Here is an 8,209-nt window from a genome sequence, read left to right on the forward strand (position 1 = left end):
TCCGGTCTCGGTTCCGGCCCCGGTTCCGGTCACCGCTCACCTGCGCGCGCCGCCGCCACCTCGGGCCCTGCCTCGGGACAGCGTCAGGTGACCGCGGCGCGTCACGTGGCCCTGCCCGTGGCAGCCAATCAGGGTCCAGGGGCGTGCCCCGCTCCCTCCGGTGCAGCGGGGACTGGAGTTGGGACGGGATTTACCGGCGCCCGTGCTGTCCCGTCCCGCCACCTAGTTTGTACGAGCAGCCGCCCCGGTCGCCACCCCAGAAAGTGGCACCCGCCGCGGCGCCACTCCCGGTTCCCGGGACCGCTTCCCGGCCGGGACCGCGCTTCGCTGAGCATCCCCCGCTTCGGAGCCCCGCGCTGCCCAGCTCGCTTCAACGCCGCTGCCCCTTCGCTGCGAGTCCCGGGTGCGCAGTTCCGAGCTCGCCGGTACTCGGTACTGGCTCTGGGCGTCCTAGTGCCGGGCGTTCCGGTGCTGTGCATCGCTTACCTGTGCTGGGCACCCAGAGCCGAGCATCCCGTACTCGTGCCGGACATTCCGGTGCCGGGCATCCCGGCACCTCAGCCGGCGTGCGGCCGGTCGTACCGGCAGGTGGAGCTGCCAGACCGGCAGACGGCCCGGCCCAGCCCGTGCATCCTCTGAGCGGAGCAAGGTCGGGCTGGAATGGGGTGAGCCTGGAGCGGGTCCCAGCGCTGGTCCCGGCTGGCTCAGGGTCCCCGTGTGGAGGGAAGGATGGCAGGAGGGCCCCGTGGGACCTCGTGGTTCCTGGTGCCGAAGCTGTACTGCAGATAGGGCTGTCTGTGTCAATGTTGTCCTGTGCAAGAGACAGGTGAGCCGCTATGGGGAGCACGAACAAGGCTTGACCGGCGGCCTCCTGCTCCCGGGCTGGGCCAGTCCGTGTGCCGCCACTGGGGACACTGCTTGGACAAGGGGTCCGTGCTGTGAGAACTGGCAGGGGCCCGGTCACACCAACCACTTCAGCCCACGTTGTGTTCGCCCGTGGGCTGATGCCGATGTGTTCTGCCCCGTCTGACCGCGCTGCACCGGGAGGCACCGAGCCCCATCTCCTGTCCTGGCACCTGGTGCCAACCGTGGGCTCTTGAACCCCCAGCTTTCCCCAGCAAGAGCTGCGTGATTCTCTGGGCCAGCACTGGCGTCCCCCAGGACATGGAGCTGCCCAACACTTCGAGGCCATCTTCACGTTGAGTGCAGACCCCCGTGACTAGCGCTCCTGCTGCCTTCACCCCTGCAGAGGTCCCCCCCGCCTCACTGCAGCATTCTGGATGTGTCCAGCACCATGCAGATCCACTAAACACCATGCGTGGTCCGTGAATGCCCACTGCAAGCAGCTGAACCCACCTGCTCCTCCACTTTGCCCGTTCCTCCCATGCCCCCCTGCCCTCCAGCTCCTGCCCAGACTTCAGTCCTGCCATCAGGAAGGTGGGCACCCTGGGACTGCCCCTCCCGACCTCTTTTCCCAGTGCAGGGCTGTTGGGGTACCCGTGTCTCCCTCTCCACTTCATCCCTGGCTCACAGCCAGGCCGTGGGTGGTGGGAGGAGGCAGGGCAGCACCTGCTGACCCAGCGTTTTTCCAGCTGCACCAGCAGAGCTGAGCTGACCCTCAGGACGGCCAAGCGGAGCCATCGGTATGCAGATGAGCCAGGAAAAATCAATGCTAATGAGCAGCATCAGCACTTCCAGCCCCTGCGGTCCTGCTCCCCTGGCTCTCACCCACCTCCAACCCCTGCCTGCTGTTGGCATCGGCCACGTGTCCCTGTGCTGTGGTGTGACCCTGCCATGTGCCACAGCCTCCTACTGCAGCCCTGCAGGAAGGTTCTTGTATCGGGGCAGCCCCGGAGGGACCCCAGCCCTCTGGAGTGCCCAGAGCTGGGGCACATGACCACCTCAGCAAGCCCTACACAGTGTCAGACCCCTCCCAGGGCAGTGCTCATGATGCCCAGCTCACGTAACCCCTGCCCCCAGCCAGGACCTGGGCAGCAAAGACCAGAAGTGGGAGAGGCTTTTCTTAGTGTGCCAGATCATCTGGAGGGGACACATGGACCTCCAGGACACCTATGGCTGCAGGCTCAGCATGGGGCTTTGGTGACCCTTGGCAGCCTGGCTGAGAGCAGGATCTGCTGTGGGCACTGGGAAGAGATTCCCAGTCCTCCCCACGCCAGCATCCCCAGCACCCAGCTCTCAGCCACAGGGCTCCACGGGGCTTGCTGGCAATGGTTTGGTGCAGCAGCACCCCACAGCTGCTCCTGCCTCTGTCCAGGTAGCTCCATCCCCATGTAGGGACCCCAGTCCTTGCATGCCTTGTCCCTGTGAGCTTGCCCTGTGTTCCACTCCCCATCTCGACCCACTACCCACCATGGTGTCACAGGGCCTGGTGGTGGGGTGTGAGGAGAGATCTGGCACAGCAGGAAAGCTTTGGCTGCCTGCTCCTGTGACAGCCAGAGCCAAGCGCTGTCCCCCCAGCCACCCTTGGGTTCCCTCAGGGCTGGCCCTGCCCTACTGGGACTACAGCCATGGGGTCCAAGGGGATGCCATGTACCCACCCCAGTGCTGGAGAGGGACTAGAGGGGCCCAGCTGTGCCCCCTTGCTGTGGGGGAACTTCAGCCTGGCACTGCTGGAGGTGTCTCCCTGCCCTCACCCATGGCTCTGCTCTGATCCCATCAGATGGGATCGCTAGGAAATGATTGATTGCACTTGGCTAATTAGTGTGTGCCAGGACCTCAGCCACAGAATAATTACCAGGTGAATTACGAACATGTCTGTGGCTAATTGCACTTTGAGCTGAGTGTGTCCCTGGGGAGGGACTGGATGGATCATCCTTGTGCCCTGTCTGTCCATCCTACACCAAAATCACCATCCACCCTGCACCAAACCCCTGTCCATCACACTCCATTTTCTGCTTGCCCCATTCCCTGCCAGCTCCATTTTTTGTCAGCCCCATTCTCTGCTTAACCCATTGCCTGCCTGTCCCAAGCCTCTCTCATTCCTTCAGGGGTGGCTCTCTGATGGCCACCTGTCCAGAACACATAGCCAGTGGCTCTTATGGCCATGCTTTGTCTTGTCTCTTCCCTCTCTCCCACTCCAAGGTTCCCAACTAGCTCCAGCAGCTGCTTCTTCCCAGTGTCTAGGGCTCTCACTGCAGGTAGGTACTGACTGTGGCTCCAGGGAAAGGAATGGGATATCCTTAGCACCCCCTGACCTGACCCAGCCGGCTCTGGCTGCTCTACCCATTCCCTGCTGGTTCCCTGCCTGTGTGCCATGTCCTTGGACCCCTCCTATGCTGGTGTCACCTCTCCCTGTGTTTCTCTCCCAACCAAAACCAAAGGCCTTTGCTGGCCTTTGTGAGGCTGATGTGAGCGGACAGCACCACGCTGAGTGACAGGGAGCACGGTGTGGGTCTCTTCAAGGTACAGGGGGACAGGTGGACCCTCTCCACAGTGGGATACCAGCTCTCCTGGTGCATGGAGCTGGGATCCCAGCACTGGTGGCATGGACTTAAAGTCCCCTGGGAGGTTTCCAGTCTCTCCCTCTTTCCTGTCCTCTTCGTCCTTGGTGGTGGGGGCTCCCAGCACGGCTCCCTGCACACGGCATCCTCATCCCCGCACTGCTCCCCTGCCGGTGACAGGTTTTGTTTGGGAGAAGGGAACTTAATTGCATCTGACTGGGGAGGGAACATTCCTGAGAAGGCGTTTGCTGCACTTTACCTCATTTCACCAGCGTTTTCCTGCCTAAAACTGTTCGGTTCTTCTGAGGGAGAACATGTGGAGGGGCAAGTCACTGCTGGCTTGGAATGCTGCAGCCAGTTTTGACACTGGGGTGTGAAAGACCCCCAGGAACACTCTGCTGTCACCCCTCACCTTGGTGTCCCTTCTCTGGGCTTTGGCTGGAGGTGCAAGCTGGTCTCAGCTGCATGGGTGGGCTCAGGACTCTTCCTCAGTGTGGGGATAGTGCTTTAGCCATCCTCACCAGCATCAGAGCTTGAGGTGACCTTCCCATCCCATCCCACCCCCTGGGCTACTCTCATTTTTGTTTCCTGCTCTTCTTGGAGGTGTGACAGCCGTTACTGGAGGTCAACCCATCGTCCTGCCCAAGTCCTGCATCCTTCTGGCACGAGCAGGTCTGCCTACTACCTGCTGGCCTCAGCCAGTACTCCGCATGAGCTTGGTGGAGAAGTTCCTCCTCTTCATAGAATCATGGAATCACAGGATGGTTTGAGTTGGAAGAGATCTGTAAAGGTCATCTAGTTCCAACCCCTCTGCAGTCAGCAGGGACATCTGCAACTGGATCAGGTCAGTCTATCAGAGCCCTGTCCAACCTGACCTGGAATGTTTCCAGCCATGGGGCATCTACCAGCTCTCTGGGCAACCTGGGCCAGGTCTCACCACTGTCAGCACAGAAATTTCTTCCTTGTAATTTAGTCAAAATCTCCTTCTTTTAGTCTTTGCTCAGGACTCTTCTACTGAGGTGAAAGGCTCTGTCCCAGCATTGCCATCACCGTTCCTCCTCTTTTGCCTCTGTGCTGCCCACAGCCTCATGACAGGGTCTGAGCTATGTTCTTCTGCCCCAGCAGAGTTTGATATTGTTATCATGTTCCTTCTCCCTGTTCTTTTGAGGGAAACCATCCCAATGTGTTGAATGTCTGTGGATCTGCACACATGGCCCCCAGCTTCCCTGGGCCCTGCCCCTCTTGCATCAGGTCACCAAGAGCTGTGCCAGTGGTGGCCACAGCAGGGGGATCAGGCCCTGTGCATTTGCCACCTGGACACATTCTCTCTGTGAAGGGCTGTTGCTGCCCTCAATGAATCATTGTGTGCTTCAGCCTCCTCCACCCCTGAGCAAGTGACAGCCAGCAAACTCTGCTCTGGCTCTCCCCAGCTGACTCCTGCTCTTCCCAGCAAGCACCGGGGCTTCATTCTGGGAGTCAGAAGCTATTTCATCTTTTTGTCTCTGTTTGCCAGAGGAATGTGAATTATGAGCTTTTAGTTCCTCAGACCTCTTGATCTCATGCTGGTTGAGCGACGTCTGAGATGAAGCCAGTTTACCCTGCGAGGGCTGAGATGTCCTCAGAAGATGAGCCATGCCTCTTCTGCGTCAGCTGCCACTGTGGCTCTGCTTGGTGCAGAGAAAAGCCAACAACAAACCATCCTGTGATCTCTAGCTGACCTTTTGCAGGAAGAATTTCTCATGCAGGGTTGCAGGCAGGGGAGGATAAAGGTTGCCGAGCCAAAAGGAAGCACTGGTGAGTCGGTGGTGGCATGGCTGTGGTGCATCATCATGAGTCCAGCCACACTGGACATCCACCGTGTGCCAGCCTTGCCAATGAGCATGGAAGGATCATTTAGAGAGTCACCCCAGTGAGTCCTCCTGGATTACAGAATCCCAACATGGGGGGGTGTGAAAGGACCTCTGCTAAAGCAAGGTCAGCAGGTTGTTCAGGACTGCAATGTCCAAGTGGGTTTGGAATCTCTCCAGAGAAGGAGACTCTGCAACCTCTCTGAGCAGCCTGCTCCAAGGCTCTGGCACCCTCATGTTCTGACAGAACCTTCTGGGTTCTGTTTTGTGTCCATTGCCCCTTGTCCTGTCACTGGGCACCACAAAAAAGAGCTATTCATCAGCATTGATTAAATCCCCCCCCTCAGGCTGCTCTTCTGCAGGCTAAAGAGCCCCAGGGCTCTCAGCCTTTCCTCCTCACAGAGATGCTCCACACCCCTCAATATCTCCATAGCCTCTGCTGGACTCTCCACTAGTTCCCTGTCTTTCCTGGACTGGGCAGCCCAGAGCTGGACCCAGTACTTCAGATGTGGCCTCCCTGGGGCAGAGTAGAGGGCGAGTAGAACCTTTCCCTCAAGAAGGGTTGGACCAGATGATATTTGAGTGACTCTTCTGCCCCACACCTTTCTGTTGTCCCATGGTAAGCTGTCCTTCAGCTGGCACCTGTGTCCTGGGGAGCAGAGTGGGACCCTGGGTCTGCCACCTCCATCCACCCCATGTCCTGAGCAATGTGCAAGAGGTGCTGGGATGTACGTCGGTGTCCCCAGGGGTGCTCTGTACCTTGCTCATGGTGTGGAGCTGTGTCATATTCTGGCATCCCCAGGGACCCTCTGACCTCACTTTGTCCACACTTTGGTGTCTTCACTGTCTTGCTTCTCTGTCTGCTGGCATTCCCTACATGGTTCCAAGCACTGGGTCCGCCAGTGTGCCCACTCTATCCTTCCTTATCGCTCTCTCCATCCTCATCCCTGTGCCAGTGTGCACATTCTCTCCTTCCTCACCACACTGGTGCATGTCTGCTCTGTCCCTCCTCACCACTTTTGCTCTTCAGCCCATCCCAGGGGCTTGTTCCTGGCCAGGCAACTGCTCCAGGCCTCTGGGGTGTTCCAGCATCAGACTGAAGTTTCCACCTCCTTGTCAGATTTGAACATCCAGACCGAATCCCCTGGCTGATAGAACTTCTGGCGGGGAAAACTAATTATATGGAGGGTTTGCAAACAGCCCTGTGAATTAGTTTGCATTGGAATGAAGACATCCCTGAAGACATTCAGTGTTTTTATTCATCTTCCCTTTATCTTGGCGATCTTACAGAGCAAGAACACGGGCTCCTCAGATCTCCTAACTGCTTTAAACGGTGCCACGAGTTGTACACCGTCTGTAATTTAAAGGAATTAGGTTGTAATTAGAATCAGTTGCTGCAGATTGCTGCATCTGTTTGGTTACGTCTGCCGTGGCTGGAGTCGGGGGAGCAGCTCATGCAGCCTGCACCAGGACCCTGGGGTGCTGTGGGATGCTCATGGTGGGGCTGGTTGGCAGGGGGCAGGAGCACCACTCCCTCAGTGCCTTCAGCACCTCTGTGGCTGCTGTGTGGGGGAAAAAGGCTCCCGGTGTGGGCAGGAGCTGTGGAAGATGGTAGGCTGTGAAGGGGCTGGGTGCTGGCACTGGCTGTGGAGCTCTGTGCCCAAAATGTTCCTGCAGGAACATGCTCCAGCCCTCCCTTTGCTGTGTCACCTCTCCAGCCATGATCCATCCCACGCACCACACAAGGGCAGGTGCAGTCCCTTGTGGCTTCCTGTGCCCTTCTTGGGACCTCTACCATACCCTACCGTGGGAACCATGAACCCTCTTGAATTCCTCCTGGTCCCCACACAGCTCTGTTGTCTTGGGGAGGGGACTGGGGCTTGGTGACAGTGTGGGGATGTGGTTCCTGCTTACTGCTTTGTCCTTGCTGGTTCCTTTGTTTGCTTTTTGGCTGCCATGAGGGTGGCATGGTTGTGTCCTTTACTGGCAGCTGATATTGAGGTCCTCCAGCTGCTGGTGTGTCAGTGCCAGGGTCAGAGCCCAAAGGAGAGGTGCTAAAAGCCAGAGCTGGTTTCTAGAAGAAATCTTTCCTGAGAGGTAGGTCACAGAATCATAGAATTGTTAGGGTTGGAAGGGACCTCAGGGATCATCCAGTCCCAACCCCCCTGCCATGGGCAGGGACACCTCACACTGCAGCAGGCTGCTCAGAGCCACATCCAGCCTGGCCTTAAAAGCCTCCAGGGATGAGGCTTCCACCACCTCCCTGGGCAACCTGTGCCAGTCTCTCACCACCCTCGTGGGGAACAACTTCTTCCTAACATCCAATCTGAATCTACCCACTTCTACTTTTGTTCCATCCCCCCCAATCCTATCCCTCCCTTACATCCTAAAAAGTCCCTCCCCAGATTTCTTGTAGCCTCCTTCAGATACTGGAAGGCCACAATAAGGTCCCCTCAGAGCCTTCTCTTCTCCAGACTGAACAACTCTCTCAGTCTGTCCTCATAGGAGAGGAGCTCCAGCCCCCTGATCATCTTTGTGGCCCTTCTCTGGACACATTCCACCATGCCCAGATCTTTCTTGTAACAGGGGTTCCAGAACTGGAGGCAGTGCTCCAGGTGGGGTCTCATCAGAGTGGAGCAGAGAGAGACAATCCCCTCTCTTTACCTGCTGGCTCTGCTTCTCTTGCTGCAGCCCAGGCTCCTCTTGGCTTGCTGGGCTGCAAGTGCACACTGCTGGCTCATGTTGAGCTTCTCAGCCACCAGCATGCCAGTGTTTAAAAAAGTTTTGTGACACTGGAAAAAATCCTGGAGGGATGGGGAAAATTCTGCATGAGCTGCTTTTTCAGTGACCCAGACGACCCTGCTAACTGCAGAGCAAAGAGCCTGGCCATCGATCCCAGCT

This window comes from Dryobates pubescens, chromosome 23 (assembly GCF_014839835.1).
Source record: "Dryobates pubescens isolate bDryPub1 chromosome 23, bDryPub1.pri, whole genome shotgun sequence".
NCBI classification, from domain to species: domain Eukaryota; kingdom Metazoa; phylum Chordata; class Aves; order Piciformes; family Picidae; genus Dryobates; species Dryobates pubescens.